Source organism: Vespula vulgaris, chromosome 23, assembly GCF_905475345.1.
Source record: "Vespula vulgaris chromosome 23, iyVesVulg1.1, whole genome shotgun sequence".
NCBI classification, from domain to species: domain Eukaryota; kingdom Metazoa; phylum Arthropoda; class Insecta; order Hymenoptera; family Vespidae; genus Vespula; species Vespula vulgaris.
This window is the reverse complement of record NC_066608.1, coordinates 3,498,298-3,525,656: the sequence shown is the minus strand read 5'-3', so window position 1 is coordinate 3,525,656 and position 27,359 is coordinate 3,498,298. Positions and strand designations below refer to the sequence as shown.

The following is a 27,359-nucleotide window of genomic DNA, read 5'->3' as shown; positions in this document are numbered from 1 at the left end:
AAATCTATTTTTATAAAAACACAAATAAATTTGATCAACAAATGTATGAATATTCACATCTTTAAAATGCTTATAGTACGTAAGACAAACAATATCTATATATTTTCAATCGTATACCTCGTTCTTGTTTTTTTACTTTATAATATAATATATAATATAATAAAAACATTGACTGAAATAAAATTTAGGTGACTGGTACGCATTTAACAACTCTTCCTTATTTTGCTGAGTTTCTTAAGGTGAAAGTAAAAGGACTTTGAAAAATATACTGCCTATAAATATATTGCCTATAAAACGCCGATAGATAAAACACCTACGTATAGATTTTCATGAATATAATAAATATGGTAGGAATAAAGTAGGTTAAATGGAATGGAATGGAAGAGATTGTGTTCGGTTGAATCGATGGAATCTTTATTTTTATTTTCTTCTTTTTTTAATTAATCGCTAAAACAAATAACAATGTTTAATTTTAATCGACTCTCGACGGACGCGTTGATGAGAAAAAATTTATCTCGATAATGTCGTTGTTCCACGATCAAATCTCAGTTATTTATCGCGTCTCGGAAAGATAAATCACGTCGTCGAACTAATTTTAATATCGCGAAAGGCGTCGTCGTCTACATTCCAATCGCGAAACAGGAAGAACGCGGCATATTTTCGCTTCTACTCGTTCGTGTAAATCGCTAACTGTCTCGCTTTATCACTTTCTCGATGTACCGATGAGATTAGCGATACCAGCCAATTCTGTGGAAAAAGTATCACCTTACTCTTTCGTAAGATGCGTTCGTAACTTTAATATTCCTTTCAAGGTGGATCCAGAATCATGTTTCCTCGTTAACTCGATTCTGCTCCCATTCATCATCTATAATTTTACATTCCACGAGTAACGCGTTCCGGTATCTCGATCCTTAAACTGGAGATCCGAAAGAGAATCATCCGTGGTGATTATAATAAAAGAATATGTATCTTTCGTCATTTCATTAAATACCTCAATATATATTGTTACCAATATACGAGGAATCCAGGTTTGAAAAATACGAAACAGAGTTTGCAGGAACTCGATATAAGAAGAAATACAGTTAGCATTTAAATAGAACACTTTATTTGTTTTCTCTCCAGAGATCTCGCAAATACCATAAAGAAGATATCGAAGAAGAGAGAAAAATGAGAAAGAGAATGGCACGTTATAGTAATGCCCTTGATGTGGCATCGATGTTAAGGTCAACCAGATATACACGATACGGAAATGCTATCCATGGGGGCGATCGAAACTCGGTCTATATAGTTAGTTTTCGTGCAAAAATCTGAACTCGGGTAGCAGGGATCGTCGTTGGAAGCTGGGAAAGTAGAAACGCGAGAAGGAACGGGTAAATTTGCAAACGGTGCAAATGGTTAGTGCGATGCGCCGTTAGAGAGTAGAAAAATAAATTCAAGCGAGACAGGGATTCAGGGCATAGAAAGGTAAAAAGAGAGAGAGAGAGAGAGGGAGAGAGAGAGAGAGAGAAAGAGAGAGAGAAAGAGAGAGAGAAATGGATAATAGACATAGATTGCGGGAGTCGTAGGAGAAGACAGAAAAGAAAGAAAGAACGAGAGAAAGAGAGAGAGAGAGAGAGAGAGAGTCAGGAAGAGAGGGAAGAAGTGGGGGTAAGAGGTCCACAGAAGTGGAAGAAACGAAGCGGGTAGAGCGGTCGTTTGCCTTGGATCGAGGTTCGAAGCAGCGCGGCGGCGGAGTCCGATCCCGATTTCGAAGCCGCCTCGGCTTTCCGCCGCGCGCATTCCATTTCTCTCTTCGCCTCTGTACGCCTTCGTTCGTCGGTGGCCGCCTCCATTCGGACGAGTTCGCCGATTATCGGCTCGACTCGGCTTGTTACCGGCTCGATCTTGCTCTCGGCCATCTTCGGCAACAGTCGTGCATCGGCGCTCGCTCGGAGTGGATCGCCGGTTCTTGTGGTTTCCTCGCAAGTTGCCGACAGAATGGCGGTGATGTCGCTGCTGTTGGCGCCGTTCTCGCCACGAGACGACGACGACGTCGAGGGACGCTCTTTTGCGCGCTGACGTTCTCTTTTCTTGATCGTGATCGACCTTTACTTTATTACGTTTTATTTCTATAATCATTCCCGAGTATCGTTATTAACTCGCGTCAAAAAAAAAAAAAAAACAAAAAAGAAAAAAAAAGAAAAGAAATGGACAAGAATCACGCGGCAAAGAAGGAAAAACCTTTTCGTATTTCTTCATCTTCGTCGTTTTCTTTGACTTTTTCTTTCACTTACCCTATATCCTTTGTACTCTTCTCCGTGTGACGTGGGTTGTGTATAGTGGGTGTGCTTCGTTCCTTCCTTATTAGAGAAATATATTTATATATATATATATATACGTGTGTGTGTGTGTGTATGTATATGTATATGTATACATATATATATATATATATGCACACACTTTTCCCTTTCTCATTCTTTTCCCTCGCGAATTTAAAGTGATCCTTTCTCAAATTTCCTGTGGAACACCGTCGTCGATCGAGTTCTGAAGAAAACGACGAGTGGCTTGGATAAAGCCACGAAGAGAGCTACTTACATCGAGAGAACTCCTCCGGCGAGAGAATCAACAGGTGGGAACCTGCTTGCTCACAGGTACTTATTCTTCCTTTTCCTTGCCGCCACCTGGCAACGCGAGTGCGAAAGAAGGATGAAAGAACGTCTTCGCCGATTGGACTTCATTTTCGATTCTTCAACCATTTTCTCTAAGCTTTTAACGTACATAACAAACAACTCGTTTCTTTATTTCGATTATCCATTCTTTCGTTCTCTCCTTTAGCCTTAAGTCGTCACACGATTATTCTCAATGTTCCTTTAACATTAATACACAGCGTGAGAAGGCACGATAGAAATAACGCTCGTTTCTTCGCACGTTTGTTTAATTAACTCGGCTCGTGTTAATGAATATTTATATGATTACGGTATCGTAATTACGATATCCACGTAGAAATTTATAAAATATTTCAAACTGTAAGAAACTTGCCATTTCACACTGGAGAGTTCGCTCAAGCGCGCTTTCTTTAGTTTCGTGTCTAGCTTTAAACCTCGGGAGTGCATTTTGAACGCTCTTTTGTGAAATTTTTGACCTGTACTCTCTTTGAAAATGAAGGATTGTAAGATTGTCGCCGATGTAACGGGTGTTCGTCTTTCGTACATGTTTCTTCTTCAGCGATAAACCAACGGCTCCATGAATTTTAACAAGTTACTGTTCTTCTTCTTCTTCTTCTTCTTTCGCGCGAGCAAGTTAAAGATAACGATCCTTACCGGATCTCCGGCGTCCGCGCATTTTCTCGTGAGCACAACTACGAGGGTTACAATGAGAGCAGGATATGAACGTTGTTTCTTTCCTCGTGTTCTACGTGAATTATTGTCCTTTGAAAAGAATATAATAATCGATTACGGATATACGAAAGTCTATGTCATTTATAATTGAACTATAATGAATTTTACTATGATGAATAATTGAGGCTAATGATTTATCTCTCCTTTAATCCTAAGTAAATCTTCCAACATTCCTTTCGATAAGAAACCGTTTGTTTCCTCCTGTTCTATCTAAATTATTATTTTATGAAAATAAAAGATTATGAAAGAGGATCGATAACAGGTATTCAACAATTTATGCGATTCGATTGATGAAATATGGTGAATTTTGTTATGGTGAATATTCAAGGCTTTAAGATTTATCTCTCTCTTCGTCCTAAATAAATCTTCATGCATTCCTTTCGATAAGAAAATGTTTCCTTCTTTCCTTCCTCCTGTTCTGCGTGAATTATTGTTCAGTGAAAAGAGAAAAATAATAATGGAGGGGAATCGATTACGTGCATTTACACGTTTATGTGATTTATAATTGGAATATGGTGAATTTTCCTAAGATGAATATTCGACGCTTAAAGATTTATCTTTCCTGTCATTCTAATTAAATCTTCATGGATTCCTTCCGACAAGAAACGGTTTATTTCTTCCTATTCTACACGTATTCTTGTTTTACGAAAATAAAGAATTGAAAAAAGAGATCGATTATATCGGTATTTAGAAATTGATATGATTTAATTAATGTATAGTGAGTTTTCTTATTAATTAACATTAATTTTGTTTAATTAACGAGAATTTTATTAATTAAAATTTGTGAATGCACGATATTCAACGATTCATCTTTTTATTCTAAATAAATTTTCTCATGCATTCTTTTTGACAAGAAAATGTTGTTTTTTTTCTTTTGTTCCATGAGAATTATTACTGTGCGAATAGACACCATTATGAAAAGAAACAAAATATCGAAGATTAGCAATAAAATATGATGAATTTTTTTTTAACAGTATATTCGAGGCTCGATGATTCGTCTTATTAGCCTGAAGAAATCTTCATGCGTTCTTTAAGATAAAAGAATTTAATTTCTTTCCTTACTGTTACACGTGAATGATTGTTTCGCGAGAAAAAAAATAAATTAAAAATGGGAACAGTTCATTGACGTTGAAAAATGTATGCAGTATAATTAAAATATACAGGGTGAGCGCCAAAAGTTTTTAGGTGGCCTAAGAGATTATCCTTAATTGGAGAAATCAATTATTCTTTCCTCGAGACATTTAGGCCAGTTTCTTTTTCAGATTATAAAAAAAGTTTCTGAACTTGTAGTTTTACTGCCTGAAAAAAATTAATCTAAAAAGTTTATGGAAAGAGTTATTGATTTTTTAAGATCACCTGAAATCTTTTTGTCCGTTCACTATATGAAGGGTAAATTTTACTAATTATAGATAATTTTTCATGATTTATTTCTTTATATTAATTAAATTTTCATAGATCTCTTTCTCTCTCTCTCTCTCTCTCTCTATATATATATATATATATATATATATATATATACACATATATAAATAGATATATATAGAAATATATATTTCTCGATAAGGTTTTTGAAGGAATATGTACGTGTATATAGATATACATACATATGCGAAAAAAGTCATTATCGTGGCCCTTGAGAGGTTTAGATAATATTTTATAACGTAACCAAGGAACGTAAGCGTATTCGTGGACAGAAAAGAAAGACGAGAATTGCTACGCGTGCAGCAACACGATCGCGCTAAGCCGCCATTAGCGACACGCTCGACATTCTCTGGATATTTTTCTCACACAAACTAAAAGAACGAAGCGGCGTCCGCAACTAGGCGATTTTCCGACACGCACGTCCTCCCATTTGATCATATATCGTAATTTTATTTTTCTACAAAAAAATCGATCGATTAATGATACGATATAAGATCGATTGAAATTGTCGTATATTTTCCGCGTGCTTTGACCTTGAATTCTCTTGACTCGAGAAACCTTGAACTTTTGTTCGATCGAAATTCCATATGAGAATTCTTCGTTGATTTTATTAAACTTATTAAAGATAACATAAATTCTCTTTCAAAATGTTTCTGCAACGTAATATCCGTGAAACATCGAGAAATCATTAGTCTTTATACAAAGAAATCATAAAGAACACTGAGAGAAAGTGTTCTATTCCATATATACATCTCATATACATCTCGTTGCCTATATTTATATCTTTCGGACAAAGAGATGGTAATCCCAGCGTAAAAAGTCGTAAGTATGTTGCACATATATTAAAGCAAAAAACCTAAGATCTTCGTTTCGACATTTCATCTTGATGCCTAAGTTGAAACATATTCTTTATATTATTAATGGTTTTAATGATTCCTAGAAACCTTTTCTTATAGTAATACAAAGTAAATATTATTAATGCAGGTTATTTTAAAAAGAGAAGACAAATCTGCAAGAGGGGAAGAGAGAGAGAGAGAGAGAGAGAGAGAGAAATTTACATTTTCATTCTTCCAAATTCGGAAAAAAAAGAAGTGTGTGAAGATAGAATGGAAAGGGAAATTGTATAGTTCGCCTCTATTTCACGCTTTCGTCGCTTATTATCCGGACGGTCGCGTTGTTGTTTCGTTGTCTCTTCTTTTCTCTTTTCGAGAGAACATACAAAACAAGCTCGTTTATCGAGGTAGAGGAGCGTGCTACGAAACACGTTTAGCATAGTAGTTTTCGAGACGGCCTTGACAGGAATATTCGTAGGTACGCTGTATTTTAAAGATCTTCGCTTTACTGTATATAGGATCGAGGACGACAAAAGTTAACCGCGGAGGGTTCTCGTTTTCCTCTTGTTCGTTCTATGGCGATCGAAGGCCTCTTTCTCTCTCTCTCTCTCTCTTTCTGTCCGTCCTTCTCTCTCCTCCTCTCTCATGAATGAATCATGACTACCTTTAAGAACGAAGAATTCTGCCGTACGAGGAGAACGCTCACTTACAGGTACGAGCATCGATGCAGGTAGCTACCTGCGGTTGTTAATTATGGACGAGCAGACGTACGTAGCCATGGCATCCGAGAGGGTCCAAACGTAACGCTTATTAAAATACCATCAACCAAATGCGTCGATCTTCGTGCTCTCGCTCTTAGGTCGTGACCCTTTTCCTCCTCCTTCGTTCTTTCTTTCTTTCTTTCTTTCTTTTTCTGTTTCTTTCTTTCTTTCCGTTTTTTTTTCTTTTTTTCTCTGACTCCTTTGAAGGGTGGGGATCCTCGCTCGTGAAAACTCGGCACGTTACTTTAACACTTCTTGCGAAGGTAACCCTTCATAAAAAAGAAGATGAAAGCGATGTCGAATTCTGCAGTTTTATGACTTACCGAGATGCCTCCCGAGACGAATAAAGAAAAAGAAGAAACAGAGAACGAAGAAAAATATCAGGAGATGGAGAAGTTTGCAAGGTACTTTCCGTATGAGAGAAAAATTGTGCTGTCTCATTATTTGCACGACTTTGCTGCCGGCGTACTACGAATGGCGATTGTTATTCCTACGGCACGACCATTGTTCCGTGTACGCCATCGCCTTCTTGCGACGGGCCGGCTTCGCTCTCTTGCACGAGTTCGTGCCGTCTCTATCGTCTCCTTGTGTTGCGTTTTTGTCATTGTATCGTCGTTTTCCCGTAAACGTCGCGAGAGATATCCTGTGACTGTCCATGCCCACGAACTCCTCTCCGTAATATATTTTCTATTTTTTTTCTTTTTTCTATTACATTTCGTTTCATTTTATTTTTATCTCATCATATCAGATTTGCAACGGGTGATTTTACACATGCTCGCGATCGATCCGTTCCAAGATCTTTTTCGATTGATTTTATTCTTTTCCTCTCTTTTCTTTTTTTTCGTTTCTTTTTTTTCTAGCGAAACAAAACTCGATATTACTCGGATGATTTCTATTTGGTAAAAATATAACCTCGATTCCGATGAAACGAGCTAATCTCGATCATGTAATGTTCAGCCATTGTAGCGACAATCGGCCGTCCTCAGGGAGCGTAGGTGAAATGCGATTACCTCGAAAAGAGCACACAACGCGCGTTGCTCAATTGGCTGCCTTCGTGTGCGGGAGGTCTCTCTTCGATTATGACAACGCGCGATAGTGGGCGAGTGTCTAGCCAGATGTAGGTTCTTGGCCCTGATATATGTTCGCTCTTCTCTCATCGATTAAATTTCAAATGGAAACATTTTCGAGTAAATTTATAATGTTATTTATGTAATCGTACAGGATGACTGTGAAAGGAAAAATTTGTTTCTTCGTTTTTTTTTCTATTTCTTTTATTTTTTAAATTATAGACATATAAACGAATATACGTACGTCGCATTCTATTTTCTAATCTAATCACATTTTGTAAGGTCTATAAATGGACTTCTCCTTTAAATTACGTTTTACGCGACCATACCTTACTAACAAAATATGTTCTATGGAAACGGTACTCGTAATGAGACACGTTTTAGGGTCGATAAAATATACTTCGAAGTAAAAAAGATGAACGATTGTCCTACTTTGATGAACCGTATTACGCGAGATAGGTTTGAATACTTATCCAACTATAACTCATATTTTCATCCGGAACTTACATGGAATAGATACGTTCAATTACATATATTCACGTGTGTGCGTGAGCGCGCGCGCTTAGTTATGTGGAACACATAATTCGTTCTTACAACTTTGTTTTTCTTCGTTTCTGTGATTTAACACGTTGACTATCACGATAGTCACTATAACCACAGCCTGTTTTCTCAGTAAAGTCATGGTGGTCACTGATGACCGGTGCTACTAAATTTTAAAAGCTAATTATTGTATGTCAAATATGATCGAATAAAAAATGCTTAATAACTCAAATAATTATATAACAGTGTAAAGTAAAAAGTTTTCCAATTAATAATTGTTGTTAATGATTTTCGTTTCTGTTATGAATGGAGTAATGCAATTTCAAATGAAAAGAAAAGTTTAATTTTTTTATTTATAACGTACGTGTCAATTATTTTGTTATTAATGATCAATTTATTTGAATTTTTTGATTTAAAAGTCAACAAACATAATATTTAACAAAAGTTAAATTTTACAAGGAATCGTATTAAATAACATAAAAAGTAATTATATGTTGGTGTGTTGTTACATTTTTAAGTAGTTTTTTTTTTTAAATTTTCTTACCGAAAGTTCGATATACTTAGTCAACTAAAATGTTATTTGTGACAGAATAGAGTCCTATTTAATCATACTACACAAGAATTTATTACATATAATACATTACATATAAACTCTGTTCCGAAGAATATAAAAATCCAAAAAAATAAGCACGATAGTTAATGAGTATTTGTAATCGAGATATTTAAGGAACAAAATCGATGAAAATCTTGTTCAACTATAATAATAGCCCGAACAAAGAGTTAAATCTCGAATAAAGCATATTCTGTATTTTCTTTTTTTTTTTACACGGTGCATACGAATGTACCTTATACCTATGTGTAGACGTAAAGAAAGATGCGGGGGTGGGAGTAGACGAGACCGGATGTCCTTCGTAAAAGAGAAAGAGAAAGAACCGAGTATAAGAAGGAAACGAAAGAAGAGAGAGAGAGAGAGAGAGGGAGAGAGAAAAGAAGGAAAGCGAGATGGTGCACGCGCAGGCTAACCCATTTCGCATTAATATTCCCGTTGGCAGGCAATAGCCATTGAAATTGCGAGGTTCCAGAGCGGGCATAATCGGGGAACGGTCCGTAATCTTGGGAATCGATACGAGTGCCCATTTGTTGTACTGGAGCTATATCTATAGAGAGAGGGAGGAAGGAAGGGATGGTAAAAGAGAAGGAGGAAGAAGGTAGAAGGCGGCGTAGATATTCATGTAGATGCCCTCGGCTATCGGCGGTAAACGTACTACGACCGTTCGTTTGCCTTCGCCTTTGATTTCGTCATTCTTGAAAAACGGTGAACGCATATAAAAGATCTCTCGAACGAATTCCTTCGTAAAGCGAGATCTTGGAGTGGCCTCGAGGGTGATATTATTAATAAATGTTCTTTTTTAAATTAGAGATCATGGCCATTAATAAATGTTCTTTTTAAATTAGAGATCAATGGGAATTTAACTTTGATATTATTTTATTATCGTATTTATTAGTCTCTGTCATCTTTTGTTTTCTTTTTTTTTCTTTTTTTTTTTAAATGTTTTCTTATATTTTTATATTTACGTCAATGTAATACTTTAGAACTCTGTCGATATATTTTTATTGTAATTGTGTAATAATAAATAATAAGTAAAATCAACTTTTAATCCCTGTAATTTTTATTATAATAATTGAAATTTAATTATTGAATTCATTATTGGAATAAATCATTTGACTTGTTTTGTCTTATTTACTATTTTGAAATTTTTTAACTATATAAAAGAATTATTTTTTAATAAATATACTTATTTTTTATACACACACATTATAGAAAAATAATTTTTAAATAATTCAAACTGAAATGTCAAAATATCTCAAAACAAGAAATATTTGTTAGAACATTTTCATAACTATCGGTTCAATTATAATTTCGATAATTGTATAATAAAGAATCTAAAATCACTTATTTTCACGGTAATCAATTTTCTTCATAATTTTAGTGTTAACAATCTTTGTATGATATACGATAGAATGTCCAATAAATATTTCGATAAAGGAAAGCTTTGATAACAAACAAGTTATTTATTATCGAACTTTCAAAGTTTCTGAAAAAATCGAACAAAATAAATTATTTCTATTCAAATTTACTAAGGCTCCGTTTCTTATTTTTGATTACCAAATTTTCTAAATCTTGTATTAGATATTTTTAACTTCGTAAATTAAAACTCCTTTTTATCAAAATCTAAAAACAAACGAACCAGCATTTTTATCGAACGATAAATACTTCGAAACAAAATTTTTTCATTGGATCTGTTTATTTCTTAGATATTATTTCAAATAAATCAATTTCAATACGATAAGGAATTATTTAGTAAAACATTGTATTCCTTAAAGTATCTTATATTTCTAAAAAAAATTATATATATATTATTTTATATATACATTATATATAATATATAATATAAATATATAAAATCTATTATATATACATATATATTATTTATATATACAATATATGCATAATTTAAGTTATTAAAAGTATTTATATTATACAATTACCTACCTCTATATATGTATCTATATAAATACATAACGTACATGAGTATGTATTTACTTATTTTCCATGGAATATAATCGTTTTATTTGAAAAAATTATATTTTATTGTTTAATCAAGAGAATGAAAAAGTTTTATTCGCGGATATTTCGCATCGTCATTTCTTGTTGCATAAGATGACCTTCGATTTCGTACAGATGCAAAGGTGGACATTGCAGAGAAGAAACAGAAGAAGAACGTCCAGAGATCGTCGATCTTTCTTCGTGAAAGTAAAACCGAAGAAAATTTCTTCTGGGATCGAAGGACGCGTCCGATTCGACACAGTGTCGAGAACAACCATGTACAGTCACCCAAATCCTTTTCCACTTGGCCTATTTGTTCGTCTTGGCGTGCCGGATCGCGCGTGGCACGCACGGTTGCACCGCTTCTAATTTATACTCCATGCGGAAAGCGAATGGCTGCCGCGACGAACGACTCCCTACTCTCCTCCTCACCTCTTTTTTCACCAGCTCTTTCTCTCTTCTTACAGAAATAATTAATGATTGTATAACTTATTTTTCTGTAATATAACTTTCTTCCGTTTTTTTTTTTTTAATATATTAAGTTTATATTTAGTTAATACATTTTTCATAAAAATTGATAAATAATTCAAAACTTTTGATAAATAAATAAAAGTTGCTTAAGAATTAAAAAAAAAGTTAGTAAATTTTTACACACATATATATATATATAAATGTGTGTGTGTGTATAAACTTTTAATATAAAGTTTACATTTTACTCAGATTTAATATAACTTCGTTATATTTAGTCTTACCTAAAAATTGATAAATAGGTAAAAATAATTATTTAATAATTAAAAAGTAAGAATTAGTAAGTATATATATATATATATATATATATATATATATATATATATATAAATTTTTACTATAAAACTTATTCTATTAGTTCTTAATATTGTATTTTAAAAATCAATTACTCTTTTGAGGGATTCTTTAGGCTGATTTCTTTTTTCTTCAGAAAACTACAAGCTTAAGAACATTTTTACAATTAAAAAAAAAAAAATTAGTCTAATGAATCTCGAAAATGAATAATTGATGTTTAAAGTCATATTGGAACTTTTGTCTCAGTCTCCATTTTATATTTTACTCTTTTTTCTTATGCAATGACCTTTTTACTTCTCTTAGTAAATGTGCTGCTTCATGCCAACGTATTTATTAAATGATTATTTTTTCTAGTATTACTGTTCATTTGTAATTTCATTATTTCGACTATAGAAAACTTTGACATGTGCTCACACACTAGATATAAATGTTATCTTTTCACTCTCCCTTTCTTTCTTGTAACGTCGATATCAATCAAATTGCGCACTCGCGTGCCAATCCTATGAATCTGTTCAAAGTAAGAAGAAATTTCTAAAGCATAATAACCCCCTTTCTTTCTTCTTCTTTCTCTCTTCTTAAAAGAATAATTATATATTTTATAATACTTATTTATTCTATACTCTCAACGTTTTCAATATTATCCTATTTTACTTTCTGTTCTTTCTCCTTTGACGATTATTTTTCTTGCTAAACGCCTGTGTATTTATTATACCATTATATTTTTTTCTTTCGTTTGTATTACTACTCATTTGCAATTCTGTTATTTTGTTTACACGATATTCTTTATCTCTAGAAATAAACTTTGATTTTTTTCACTTTCTCTCTCTCTCTCTCTTTTTTCTTTCTTATAACCTCGCTATTAACCAAATCGAGAACTCGTGCGCTGATCTACCGATCTGTTCGAAGCAAGAGGCGATTTATAACGCACCGATAATAGATAATGGCGGCACGCCGATTGTGGTTAGGCGATTTTATGGGCTTGCAGAATCATTTTGCACGGTGCCAAGTCGAAGCAGGGTTTTTGTTAGGTCGCTGAGAGTCATTTGCGACAATGAGCGATTCCGCAAATGTCGATGACACGGCCTCGTGAACGGAAAGGGTCATTATGTCCGCGGTACGTTCGCGAACCGTGAACGATCGTTGGAAAATTATTGCTCCACGCGCCACCGCCCGCTTGGCCACCCACTTGACCACCCGCTTAGCCGTTCTCTTGGGTGTAGCCATAGATATACCGCGATTTCTTTCATCGACGTCCGATCGAAAACGAGTGGGCTCTTACTTCGAATTGAGAACAAGAAGAAATTAAAAGTGAGACCGTTAAATTACTACTTTTTTATGAAACAATCAACAAAAATGATCTTATTCGTGCAATTGTAAATCGAATAATTTTTATTTATTTTCTAACTTTTTAATTAATTAAAATTTTTTATTTGATTAAATTTAAAAATTAAATTTTTAATTAATATAATTGAAAAATATTTAACAAAATTAAGTTGTGTTAACATTGTTAATTTTTCTTTCTTTTTTCTAACGAACAGAGAAAAATTTTAATATACTTTATTTTAATTAGTAGATCGTTACATACTATCGGAATTTTCTGATATTAAATTTTCAATAAAAAATATTATAAATGTGAAAACCGACATTATTTATTGACCAACTCAATCTATCGAGATATTTTGTTTTTTCTAAAATTATATTATTTGATATAATTATCTTTCGGAAAAATGAAAGAAATAAAAATTGAGATTATTAACTTAATCTTTCTTTATAAAGCGGCTAACAAAAATAATCTTTGCATTCTTTTTAAAAGTGAATAAATTTCTTAACTTTTTAACTTTAAAACATTCCTGAAAAAAGAAAAATCGACAAAGTTAAGTTAAATTAGGTTAAACAAATTATTAATCTAGTTAAATTGTTTTATTTCGAAGGACTAACGAAAAGTCTTAAGACGTTATATAAATCATCGAGGTGTTTTGTTTATCATAAAATATAAGCTTAAAATATTGTTCATTTTGCATTTTATTTATATAATTTTGAATTCTAAGCAATAAATAAATATAATAAATTTTTAGACAACAAATTGAAAGATGTCTTCCATTTAAAAATCGTGGCACTCATACGTTCGGAATTCTAACGATTCTAATTATTATTTTCTTCTATATTCTTTGATCTGTCGCTAACAGCTGTTATACGTAACGGTTAGTTTTCAACGGCATCTCCGAATGATCGACATTAACGGTTATTAGCCTTTTTGCTTTTATTTAATGTAACACCAAACCTATACTATGCTTTTACAATCTAGAATGACGATGCTCTTGAGTTTATTATCTTTGATCGTTAATGCGATCTTCATGTTTATATATACAAGAGGAAGTTAAGATTTCAATTGGAAAAATATTGATAAAAAAGTACATAGTAATGTTTTCGAGAAAACGTTGAAAATGTTAAAATTATTTACCGAATATATATATATATATATATATATATATATATATATAGACAGTGTGGTGCATTCGATGAAATCTAACGAGTTCTATTTTCGTGATATATACGTACCTCCAATCAATATCATTATCTTAGAGTCCGGTTACATTCTTTTACTATCGCGTCTCACTCGAGCAAACTCGATAGACTCCATTACAGAAAATCCGACTATATCGATACCAATGATCGTAAAAATCTATAGTCCTTGACTCCATTAAGACCACATATTACCTACTGGTATTATAGTTACATATAATACATTGCCATAATTTCAATTTTATGAAAATTTTGATATGATACGATTTTGTAAATTTTTTTTTTAAATGTCTTCTTTTTTATTTTTTATTTTTTCTTTTTTAGGATAAGAGCACCTTTTAATCGTTCTCTATTAACATTTTTTTCATTCACGACGAAAGTAACTTCCACGATGATGGTAGATATAGATCGATTTATCCGTCGATAATCGCTCATTATTCGTTGCATAATGAAGATTCTCAATTTCTCAAGGAGATAACGGTTCCCGAGCACGATAATCGGAAGTTCTCGGTAATCTTGTACGTATAACATCGAATGAGAATGCCAGAGAATTTTTGCGTAATATGTAAGTGATATTTCTTTGATCGTATCTCTCTAAGCGCTTATTCGTACAAAATAAACGAAGTTCTCCGATATTAAAATGCTAAGTGTGCCTTCCACTTGCCCATTTATTTGGTTAGTTAAAGCGAGCCGATTCGTTACGATCAATTAGAGTAGAAGAGAATGATAAGTTATGTAAGGCGCCGCGCATAAATCTTAGTTATCTACGATATCTGAAAAACGTACACACTGCCGGGTGACAATTAGTGGCTCGATCTATATATTATTAGGTACGTATACACACACAATCTAAAAACGCAATCGTTTAATTAATTGAGAGAAAAAAAAGGGAGGAAAAAGAAATCACAGACTGTTTTTACAAAAATAAAACGTTAATCGTTCTAAGAATTCGCTACTTTTAAAGTAGAAATATTTAACGTCGTTACTGGAACGCATCGATCGTATTTCCCAATCATCCCGCTCTTTCCACTTTCTTTCGATTTCTCGTTCTCCTCGTTCGAAGGAATTTCGATCGATACGTGAACTCGCGGACCGTCGGGGAACCAGCTTAGGACGTGATCTCATTATCGGTATAATTATTAGCAATTACGCGAAGCTCTCCATGCTATCTATCGCTGTTACCGTTTCGAGACTCTCTCCTTCGAATCGACGAGGAATGCCAAGGATTAGACTCGTTCCTTCGTTCTTTCTAATTCTCTCGTCATAGTCATCGAATCTTCTTCCATTCTCTCCTTTAATTCGTAATCCGTATTCATAGTAGTACTTATCTTTCTCTTTCTCGATTAGTAATCTAATACTTGAAGTCTAGTCGAAGAAGACGCTGCAACAACCATTTGGCTCGCCTTTCTCCGCGTTATGCGTTCCTAGATAATAACCCTTCCTAGAGGAGAGCACAATTAAAGAAAACGGGTGCTCGCTATGCTTCCTTCGTACATTTTAGCAAGCATCGTTTTTGCTCTGTCTTTCATTCTTGCGACAGGTAATTCCTTGAATGTCAGGTTAAACATACATAACGCGACTTTTCGCGTTTCTATCCCGTAATAATCCGAGAAAATCATGAATAAAGAACGACCAGAGTATTGCTAAATTCAAACGTTTTATTTATCAAATTTCACTAGATTTTCTTTTTTACCAAATTTTTGTTTTATCAGAATTACGTGATAAAAAACTTTGTTTAATCGATCGTTGATTGTAAACAAGTTACTAATCTAAAACTGGTATTTTTTTTATACCGCTATTAACGATATCGAGGTACCTTCGAAAATTGAAATAAATATCAATATTTTGTCGATTTTTCTATCGTAGATATGATGGATTAAAACAGACACGTTTTTCTTTCTCAATTAAAACAAATAAAAAATAATAAATATAATAATTCTTAAATTAAAAACAATAAAAACATATTTTACAAAGAGTGATTTATAAATTAACATTTTTGTTAGATCTAAGTATTAATATATCGTTAAAGATATGAGATAAATTATATACCTTAATGATAATAATATATATTATGAAGACGATAACGACCTTTCGACATTAATTCATGTTGATAGTACTGTCAAAACAACTTTAGCTAGAAAATATAATCATAGATAATTCTTTTTTTATCTAAAAATTGTAAAATATGCTCCGAAGATCGCTCTCAGGACAAATTAGGAGTGAAAAACTACTGACAGGTAAGGAGAAGTTTTTGCTGATCAAATGTTTTATGATAATGCATGACGGATTAAAAGAAAACTAAAATAGTTTCAATCGTAAAATGAAAAATTTTACCAAGATTTTGGTAAATATAATTTAATGAGTTTTGAAAAAAAGATATAAATACGTTATTAATATGGTAGTACAATATTTTCGTCATAAAATTATTGTAATATTGTAATTTAATTAAAATTAAAATTAGAAGTATGCTTAATCTCTGACAAGTAATATACTAATGGCCTTAAGAAACATCATATTCTGATTTCATTCACGATATTAGAGTATAATATGTATAGTAAAAGAAAAAGTACAAAAAATGATTACTTTTGTTTCGGTATTACAAAGATTTCGATAGTATCAATTTCAGTATAATATGTTAATATAGTAACAAAATAATGATTTTAAATTTATTCATAGAAACATCTTAAAAATTCTAATAAAATAGAAAAACCGAAAAAATTACCAATAAATATCGGTAAAAATATCTGTATTTTTCGAATATAGGCATGACGTAATACCGGTATTCTCGTTTCTTGGTTTCTATAACGGTAAGAACGTACAAACGAAAAATACCGGTATAGTACCGGTATTTTTTGTTTTGGTAGTAGTCCCTGGTTGTAAGTGAAAAGAAAAGTTTCGAAAGTAATTTTTCGAATGAGTAGTCAGCGTTTCGCTCGAATTCCAGTTCATTAAGATTCTAATAACAGAGAAGTTTATTGTCTTTCGAATTTTCATTTTTTCGTTAAGAGGGAAAGCTGCAGTAACGTCATTGATGAAAGAATTTTGTTATCAACTTTGTTTGACAAATCCGTATGTTTGTAAGAAAATTATTTTTTTTAAATAAATAAACCGTTTAAAAGCATATGATTGCAGAATTACAACGTATGAATGCTTATTAGAGTATATAAAAATTATATAAGATACGAGCAAAAAGCTTGATTGTTTATTAAACTTTTAAAAAAACAAATCGTGCATTAAAAGATTAAAGTTCGTGTTTAGATTATTAAAAAAAAAAGAACAAAAAGAAAATTATAGTAAAATATTCTCGTGTTTAGAATATTAAAAAAAGAATTATAGTAAACAATTTTTTCACCTATAATGAATTTGATCTTCAAATCCGTACTCTAAAAACATTACTTCCTAAATGGTCAATTTCCGGTGAACGAAATCTCTAAAAAAAAAATTTCTATGACGCCTTAAACTATAGATATAACTATAGTTTCAATTGATCACGTAGAAGTAATTTGGAGTTACTTTTTTTTTTTACGAAGTGATCCAAGTTTTGAAAAAAACAATTAGAATAATTGACACACAAACAAAAAGACGATTAATTCTTTAAACTTTTTGTAAAAACTTTTTTTAAGCGTGCTAAAAGCTAAAAATAATCTTTCTTTAAGCATTCCGTGCGAACGTCGAGTAAATCAGATAGAAAAACATGTTTAACTCTCGATAAGCCGATTTTTTTCTTTCTCATTTACAGGAAAAATGATACAATATATAAACTTATAGTATAATTTACACTAGTATAATTCTGCGTAAGTATAACTTATACTTAGCAAACATTAACCTTATGCAAATCATACGATATGAACTAAAAATACATACTTATACATCACCGTGTAATTTCAGTTACATGGCGTAATAGATGGTTAAAATTTAATAATCCCATGCAAGCTATCGCACATAACTTCACGACAACTGCTACAACTTCGTTAATAGCTCGAATTTTCATGTAATAATTTAAGAATATCTGTATCTTTTAGAGTATTAAGAAAATGCAAAGAAGAAAAGAAAAAAAAAGGAATAAAAGAAAAAGAAACATTTAAAAACTTTTTAAACTATCACAATTGCTCTCCTCTTTAAAGAAAAGGAATAGAAAGACACATAAAATTGACTGACCATGAGAAAATTTTCCATGATCTATGGGTAACCCAATATCTTTAGTACTCAACCCGCTGTTACAAGTATTGTTACCTGGTGCAGGTACTCGAGGTTTCGTTGACTTAGGTTCGAGAGTAATACAAATAAAAGCTGGTTATTCTCTCTTCTATTTTCATGGTGACTCATGAGGAACAGTTTACTCGAGTGATCTTGCTCCACCATGTCAAACATCTACGTTGATTATCGCTGTGGTAATACGATCTCTCCTCCTTCTTTCTTCTTTATCCTACGACCGTGCTACGCGATTTACGATTACGATAATGCGCGACGTTTATGGCGATTGGATCGTTGTTTCGTTTACGCCTTTCAACCTTTTTGCGCTTTGCTTCCGACGTGCATCTTGAAAGATACTATCGAAGACGTTGTTCCTACGTCGACTCTTGAATTCGTAAGTAATTTATTTTTGGAATCATCGATCGAAAGCAACTGATTCTTACCAAAATTCTTTTCTTAACTTTTTCGAAGTGCTTATTTTATTGATACTTACAATCCGAATTGAACGATTAGAAGAAACGAGAAATTCAAAATTACATGTTCGAGATACGTAATTCAGTATAACAATTATTAAAGACGCGGAAAAAGAGAGAGAAAGTTTGTTTTTCTAAGATTATATTTAAATGCTTAAAATAGAAACTTATAAGTATAATAATAATTTTAAAAAAGGCACACACGCATATAATATAATTTGAATCTCTCAAAAGTAACATAATTTTTATATATGTATATAATATAATTTAAATTTCTCAAAAATAATGTTACTTTTGTACATATATTATATAATATCATTTGAATCTCTCAAAAATAATTAAATTTAACTCGCACTATTTTCGATATCTGACATTCATCAACTGTTTTCAAACTATCCTTGTAAAAATATAAACAGTCTTGAAATTATTTTACCTTCTCTGTTTATTGCCACGTATTGTATTACTTCTCTTTCTATTCTACACGCTTAACAGAACAAAGTACTGATAACCTTATGTTTTTGTTTATTTACTGGAGCCTATTGTTTTGCGATTGCAGTTAAGTTCGTGAATAACTATACTATAGCTTTATAACCCTACACGTATTTTTTAAATGTATAAATTTCATTCTTTTAAAGTGAAATACATTTTAATGTTAAAAAAAATACGAAATAATTTATAAAAGTCACGGGATAATTTATTATTATATGACAAATAAGAGCTCCATCAATTTTCAAAATAATTTGCAAATTATTATATTTATCTTGTTATAATGTAAATATGTAATTAATCATTATCAATTAAAGCGAACAGAAACGAGTAGTATCGTATTATGAAATTATCTTCGAAAAATAAAGAGAGAGAGCAGAAAGCTATCTATGAAATTACAAATCATTTATCATAAAAGAAGATCTTGCAACTATAATTATAAGATATAAATCCAGGCGCTTGTTCAAAAATATAAAACAGAAAGATCGAGTTAGCGTGCGAGAGATTTCGCGATCGTGTTTGATTTTGGAATTGTTTTAGAGCGTAGCGTTTGCTTGACCGCTTATCGTCAATTTCCTGGTAAAATCGGAGCTCTACGTCGAGGCTGTAATTTTATTAGCCACGCGCGATAACGGAGTACGCGCTTAGAAATTAACGATGCGTTAAGAAAGCCTAGGTATGTTTCTCAAAGCGATTGAATTGGGTCGATGTTAAAAATAAAAAGAATAAAGGAACAGAAAAGAAAAGGAAATAAAGAAATAAAAAAAAAATCAAAATAAAATAAAATCTTAATGGAGCACGGAATAATCAACTCCGAGATTACTACCGAGTTAACTTCCGAGGATGCATCCTTGCGTAGAACCATGCCACAAAATTATTTTCTTCTCTTCATTTTGAAATCGCATATAGCATCGGGTATGAAGGAATTTTATTGAAGTTTAAACGGAGTTCCGTATCTCGCGAACATAAGGCACAATCTTATCGCGTTTTCTCGAGTGCAGCGTTGTTTTCTCAATGGCTCATTCTTTAAAGATTTACGATATTCTTGGAGCTTTTATCGCTCTTGAAAACATTCTTGCCAATGTCACCAAAGGAAGGTGGGCGTCTCCGACATTTTGCATTTTACGTATTTACTCCAACCAACTTGGAATTAATAATAAAGGAATTTCATATCTCTTCTTTCCCTTCTGTTTTTTTATTTTCTTTTTTTTTTTTTTGAATAAAATGAACGATTTAGCATTGAATACTTAAGAAGTTAAAATATGTCATATGACAAATGTTCTCCATTTTGCGTAAACGTATTATTATTAAGGAAGTCTAGAGGAATGTAATAAAGCAGTATGGTTTGACTAACAAATTATCTTTTTGATTTTATAACATTATAAAAGTAGAATAGCACAAATTTCAGTAAGTAGTCGATATTTTATATGTCATCTATTTATTCGAATAGATGAAAGTCATTGAAGATAAATTCTATGCTCTTTTCTATATAAACAGAATCGTTTATATCATACGTGTAATTTAAGGACGATTTATCGAGCTTACTGTAACGTTTTCTCCATAAATATGTAAACTTGACAATCTAGTTATTCCCAACGATTTTGAAATGGACAACAATTACAAATTTATAAACAATGAAAGAGCCAGGTGACATTTTAATGCATTGTCAATAAAGATTTTCATTATTTATGACACTCGTCAGTCAAAGTCTAAAATAAAGCGCAAAATATATTGTTACAATTTAACCTACTTCAGAGTGAAATTTTATTCCCACAATATACCTTAGAACAAAGAAAGAGAAACGGTCCAATAGAGGAAGCAAACTATCGACGTTAGAACGATCCATTGATTATTCATTTGCGTATTGGCAAAACTTGCCACACCGAAAGGGTAATAAGAAGTTTCACAGAACATTTTGATATTTAAATACAATGTATTCGCTTTAATGCGATCGTAAATAGGCATCTCGAGTCGTTTCAAACTGCTCTCGAGCCGGGTGGTTCGAGAGTACCGAGTGCTAAAATCGAGTTGGTGTGTCGATAGCGCGAACACGTTCGAGACCATTTAGCACTGTCATACTTTGCGAGCTAGCGCTTATTTCGCTGTACGCCTGCACGACACTCGTAACTTTCTCCCGATACGACTTATCCAACCCTCCGTCTCTCCGACCCTCCTCCAACACCAGACACAGATCGACCTCTTGGTACAGCAATTCTACACGCAGACGCACACGCACACACAATGTATCGGAATTGACATTTGGAATGCTAATGTCGATTAGCGGAATCGATACTATCGCTCACGAGTACTTACGTATGTTCCTTCGATTACGAGCCTCGAAATACGTATTTATCTACGTAATACGTCCGTCCCTCTGTCTGTCTCCTCTTACGGAAGAGAGAAAGGAAAATGATCGCTAGACCTATGTTTTCTTTTCTTTTCGTTTCTTTTCGTTTCTTTCTTCTCCTACTTTAGACATTTTTTAAGCGTAACCGCAGGCTACTTTTTTGTGCTCTTGTTACAACGACAAGTGTAATAGACGATTATATTGCGAAACTACTTGATATAGAATATCCAAATATCCTATCAAAATGTAAAAACGCGCGCGCGCGTGCGTGCGTTACGTCTGTCTACTCTACCGTTTAAATTGCTGGATTGATTGATTTGAAATTTATATAAAAAATGAAATTACGCGCAACAACGATCTTAACAAGGAGTTGCAGTTCGTTCCCGTTTCCAACTTCAAAATAACGAGTATTTCAAGATTTAAATAATCTTTTTTTTTTTTTGAATCGTACACGAAGCAGAAATGATTTAAAATTTGTAGAAATAGTTTTAATAAAAGATTTTTTTACGCTTTCGACGTAGCGAAAAGTATAATGGACGATTATTTGCAAACTATTAGAGATATTTAAATATCCTTTTGAATTGTTACGCTTTATATCAATATCTAATCTATACGTGCGTGTCTATTCTAAGTAGCTGGATAGTGAAGTTTATATAAGAAGTAAAATTATTTGCAACGCTAATCTAACAGGAATTTCAGTTCAATTTCGTTTCCGCTATTAAAATGGCGAGTATTTTAATAAATTCAAAAATTCCTAAGAAAATCGTACATGTGCTACGGAAATGATTTAAACGGCGCGAATATTTCATATATGTAACTTTGTACGATCTTATCATAGTAAATGTTGTAATAAATTAATTGTAAAACTATTTAATATATCGACAAACCCTTTGAAATCTTTGTTTTGTACCAAAATTTAAATATATTCGTAAGTGCGTTATTTGTTGAAACGTCCAAACAACTGAATAAATTGATTTGAAATTTATACCAAAAATCAGTTTTAAAATGGTCAATATTTAACAATTTCATAAAAAAAAATTGCACATATGACGAAAACAATTCGAACTATGCTGAAATATTTGAAATAATATTAACAACTTCTTTTCCAATACTTTTCATAAAAGTAATCAAAGATAATGGATGGAAGAAAATTTGTAATTTGTGAACTTAATGGCATACGTGAATTCTTTTGGTTAAAAAAAATCAATTCTTTTTCTTACATTTTCTAAAAATACGCAGTTTCAATAATATTTAGTTGTGACATCTTTCAACAAGATCATTTCAGTTAAATGAACAATTTTCGTTATTGGAATATTTACAATTCTAAGAATCAGGGTCATCTTAGACGTAACTTTACAATTAACCCGTTTCGCAATCCATTCTTTGATTGATGAACAGTTTACTCCATTTTCTAGCATATAAAGTAAGAGTGTATTTTTGAAGTAGTATTGGTATGAGCCGTCGTTTTCCTTTTATACATACACATTTATATTTTTATAACATTTTTCCTTTAGCCTTATGACTTAATTCTTTCTTTCTTCCAACACTGTGACTTTTCTTGTGCTTGTTTTGCATAATAATCACAAGCAGTTGCAGTATTAAGATTCTCGCACAAACATGGATGTAAGACGTAATACGGAAACTAAAGAAATCCATCAATCAGGGTTGAATATTTTATATATTTTCTGACATAAGATGTAAGTAATAACGGTAAAAAATTTCATAAGAATGAAATCCATAAGGTTTACTTCTTACGTTCAATTAATCATATGAAACTTTATGAATGTTACGCGATATACAACATACAACAGTATATAGATTTTAAAATTATGTATCCATACATCGAAATCGAAATTATCAGGAGTATAGCGTTTCGTGTTTTAATAAAACATAAAAATTGTGTTTAATAAAACATAAAAAACAAATACAATATAAAAACGAAAATGTAGTAAGCAGCACTTGACACTTAAAAATTATATTTTCATGTAATTTTTCCAACGATGACTGTGATTGATAGCGCTTACATATTACGATTTACGATTTACGTAGTACGTCTTACGTCAATACGTGTATGGGGGTCTTTACAGGTCAATTTCACCTTCGTGATATTCATGCTTAAAATGGCCAATTTTGCCGCAGGTGGAATAGCGTTTTCTTATTTATATTTTCGTCTTTGTTAGTTTCATTTTTTAGTTGCTGCATAAATATGCCTACGATTAACAACGATATCGTATGATATTGTCCATTAATCTGTCGCTATGATACCCTAATCAGTTATATCACTGATAATACATTCCATAAATTCTTCTGTTTTGAATACTACTCGGGTTTGTTCCAAATAAACGTCAATTTTATTCTGATATATTGAACGTACGATTGCATATAACAACGTAACTTATAAACATCCATGTAATTTTTTCTTACAATCAAATACAAGAATAATGTACAGATTTGTACGAAATTTTTCCAAATATGATCTCTCTTTATCCATGATACTATTTTTTGGCAACCATCAAAGCATGAATGATGAGACAAAGTCTTTATGGAGGTGCCATTTTCTCAAATAGGTCACACTATATTACTGGATCATCACCCAAATCATTGTCACTAAAATCATCCATTGCATCTATCAAAAGATGAGAAATAGGCGGAACATTAATCGCCATTGGTACAGGAATGTCTTCTAGATTTACAACAGTCGCTTTTTCTATCTTTTCTAATAACGTTATTGCACAATATTCTCAAGCATCGTACGAGCGACTCACGATAGAAAGCAGACCGATTTCAGATGTGAAATTAGATTTGCGTATTCTACTTTTGATGTTAGAAAAATTTTTTTATTTGAAGAAAACGACCGATTGGATATCCGCTACTGGGGCAAATGTCATGTGTCTTGATACATTCTTCTTTCTAGAGAGTTCGAAACTCTTCTCACTTAGTGACTAAATTCCTTGTCATTATCTTTCCGGACGTTTCACAAAGCATCGATAACGTCTGGTTATCTGCCACGTGCGTACGTCTCTAGGCGAGAAAACGTTTTTCTTTGTCATCACTTAGAAATCGTAACATCTACGATACTTAAGCTGCGTTCGCATTATCGACCAGTCGTCGATAAAAGAACAACAAATCAGGTGACTAAACTCGGCGACCCAAATTTGTTAGTATCATAATATCTGATCTCAGTGACGAGTTTACGCACAAGCAATAAAAACTATTGCTTCGTGTTTCTTGAAAGCTACATTCGATAGTGTCTGATTTCCAAGACAGTTGTTTGTACTGCGACACTTGCATTTAATTAAAACGTATTTAATTAATCGCAATGAACAACGATTTGCTTATTTTTTCTTGATCGCCGGAACCAAGTGCATACGCGTTCATACGTCTTGATAATTATGACAATGGATCGAATTACATATTTTTTATATCGAGAAATTTAAATCTTGTTATTGTAATAGAAAAATAAGAATTATTTTTCCATTATTTAATAAAATATTTTTCAAAGTATTAAACTTGTTATAATGTAAATCTTTTATGAAATTTTGAATTTTTACGAGTATCATGTAAAAATATGTATTCTTTTGATATATTATACGACTGTTTTCAAAATTATTTATACATCTTAAAAATCCACTATGTTTTCATCTAATAAACAGATTCTCTTTTAATATTTGTCTTTTTTTTAGTAATTGATTTCTTTTGAGACTGTTACAATATAATATTTCGTTCGAGAAAATTATATTGTATTTACCGATTAATTTTGCAAAATCATCAAACAATATACTTTTTAATTTTTTTTCGAAGTTCTTCTAAATTATTAAAATATAAATAATTTTAATATAAAATAAATTTCTTCAATTTCTTTTTTCAATGTTTTAACTTAATTTATCATAATTACCAGTATATATTATATATCCCTTAAATTTACTAATCGTTGGCGACTTGGTCGACAGTGTGAAAACACCTTACGATTCGTGGGGAACCTTTTAAATATCGTCACTCGGTCAGATTGCCGCCGGATCTAATATCCGGTAACAGAATCAAGTTGCCGGCTATCGGTGATATCGTATCCTTTGATAGGTTTTAAGCCGCCAATTGCATCAAGCCTAACACGAGGTATTTTCTTAAAAGAATGCAGCACTATATATGTATATATATTATATATATACATTATATATATATATATATATATATATATATATAAAATATGTTAACACAAACTACATCGGTCGTTGCGAAAAAGCGAACCTTTTTAGTTTCAGAGACCCAGTCTCCTAATCACACAGAAATACTGGTTAATGAAGCAAAGAAATATATATGTATATTCTTTTATAAAGTATATAGTTACCTATATTCTCACGATCCCTTTAACGTGGTTATTAATTTTGCATATCTAATTAGATAAACGATCGTTCCTTTTCAATAACATCGTACTAATAATAGTCGACATTCGTTAGATTATCTGAGATCTCTTATAGAATTTGAAAATCGATTTGGACGTGTGTCTTCCACGAGGTATCATACAGTATACATACATATGTACGTTTACGTACGTTGTCCACGAACGATGTATAAGTGGGAAACGAAGAGAGAAGGGAAAAGGCTTATCGCTCGTGAATGCGAATAGAGTCATAAAATAATACGACAGATGACTGTTGGATGTTGCGTCACGTTCTTCGTTGTACTCGGTGTTCGTGACACCATTCCTGCGGGTTATTACGATTAAAGAATCAAGATTAGAACTCTTAATATCACCGTCTAAGTGCAGTCTCGGATTAGATGTATTTTTTCTATTAGGATTCTTCCGCAATACGATATTATCGTATCGAATCTCGAAACAACGTCACGATGGAAAATAACGCTTCCTCTTGCCAATTTCTTTTCTTTTCTTTTCTTTTTTATTTTTATTTCTTTTCTTTTAAAACCCGACTCGCTGTGGAGCAAAGTCACGTCTGTATCTACGTATAAAAGCCGAATGAGAAAGAGCCACGTATTATATCGAATCGAAATAGTCGATAATTAGAGCGAATCGAGATTTCGAGATTTGCAGATACACGTGCGCACGAAATGATCTCGTGAACGTGCCTCTCGATATATTGTATAACACCTACATGCCACGTGTCCTAATAGGATTTGCGTTTACCGCCTTTGGTGTCATAACAGTCGCGAGGGCCTTGACGTCGGGCAAGACATGAAATTAATTTGTTACCGGAAGACGTAGGCACGTTCGTACCTGCCCCCGGGGTAAAGGGGTAGAGAGGGCTTAATACGTAGCCCGCTAACATCCTGATAGAATATGCTGACGATCGATAAGTTTTGTTGCCAAGTGTATTTATAGCACACAAAAGAGGTCCTACACGTACGATCATACATCCTTTTGAACGAAATGATTTCTTTTCCTTTTCTTTTTTCTTTGTTTTTTATTTTTTTTTTTGCAGTACTTCAGCGAGAAATTGATCGAATGAAAATCAAATTAAATATTAAACAAATTTTCTTTTGATTAGCTGTTTCTTTTTTTTTCACTTTTGCCGACTCTCCAGTCACGTAAATTTCACAGTATAAATATCATATCGGAAGATAGTGAACGCGTATATACATTACAATAAAACGTCGTAGCGTATAGAAAAGGAAAGCATAATACAAGTCCATATCATTACGGCTAAGAAACGCGGTAGACAGTTATTACGGATCGTTCGAATCCTCCGGGTGTTCTTTCTTGGGCACAAAGGCGTATTTACCATCTCTCGTTGTTTTTTTTCAGAGTTTATTCATTTTGTTTCTTTTAAGCCACGCAAAGATCGAACGGGTACGTAGCCTTGAGCGAAGAGTGCAGAAAGGGAAAAAAGATGAGAGAGAGAGAGACAAAGACAGAGAAAGGGCGGGAAAATACTTTTTGTACTTAAAAAGAA

General features: G+C 32.4%; 1 protein-coding gene across 5 annotated transcripts in view; it reads left to right on the top strand.

Moving 5' to 3' along the window:
* LOC127071817 (serine/arginine repetitive matrix protein 2) overlaps positions 1-27,359 on the top strand; it is a 243,704-nt gene that overhangs the window by 60,484 nt on the left and 155,861 nt on the right. Inside the window, exons 1-2 of one of the 5 annotated variants that reach the window (XM_051011525.1) lie at positions 2,152-2,322; positions 2,478-2,630. The exons of 2 other annotated variants lie outside the window; for them this stretch is intronic. The gene's annotated coding sequence lies outside the window, so the exon portion shown is untranslated. Of the gene's footprint in view, positions 1-1,905; positions 2,631-27,359 lie in introns of those variants that run through there. 2 more of the 5 variants (XM_051011524.1, XM_051011522.1) reach the window with 2 other exon arrangements.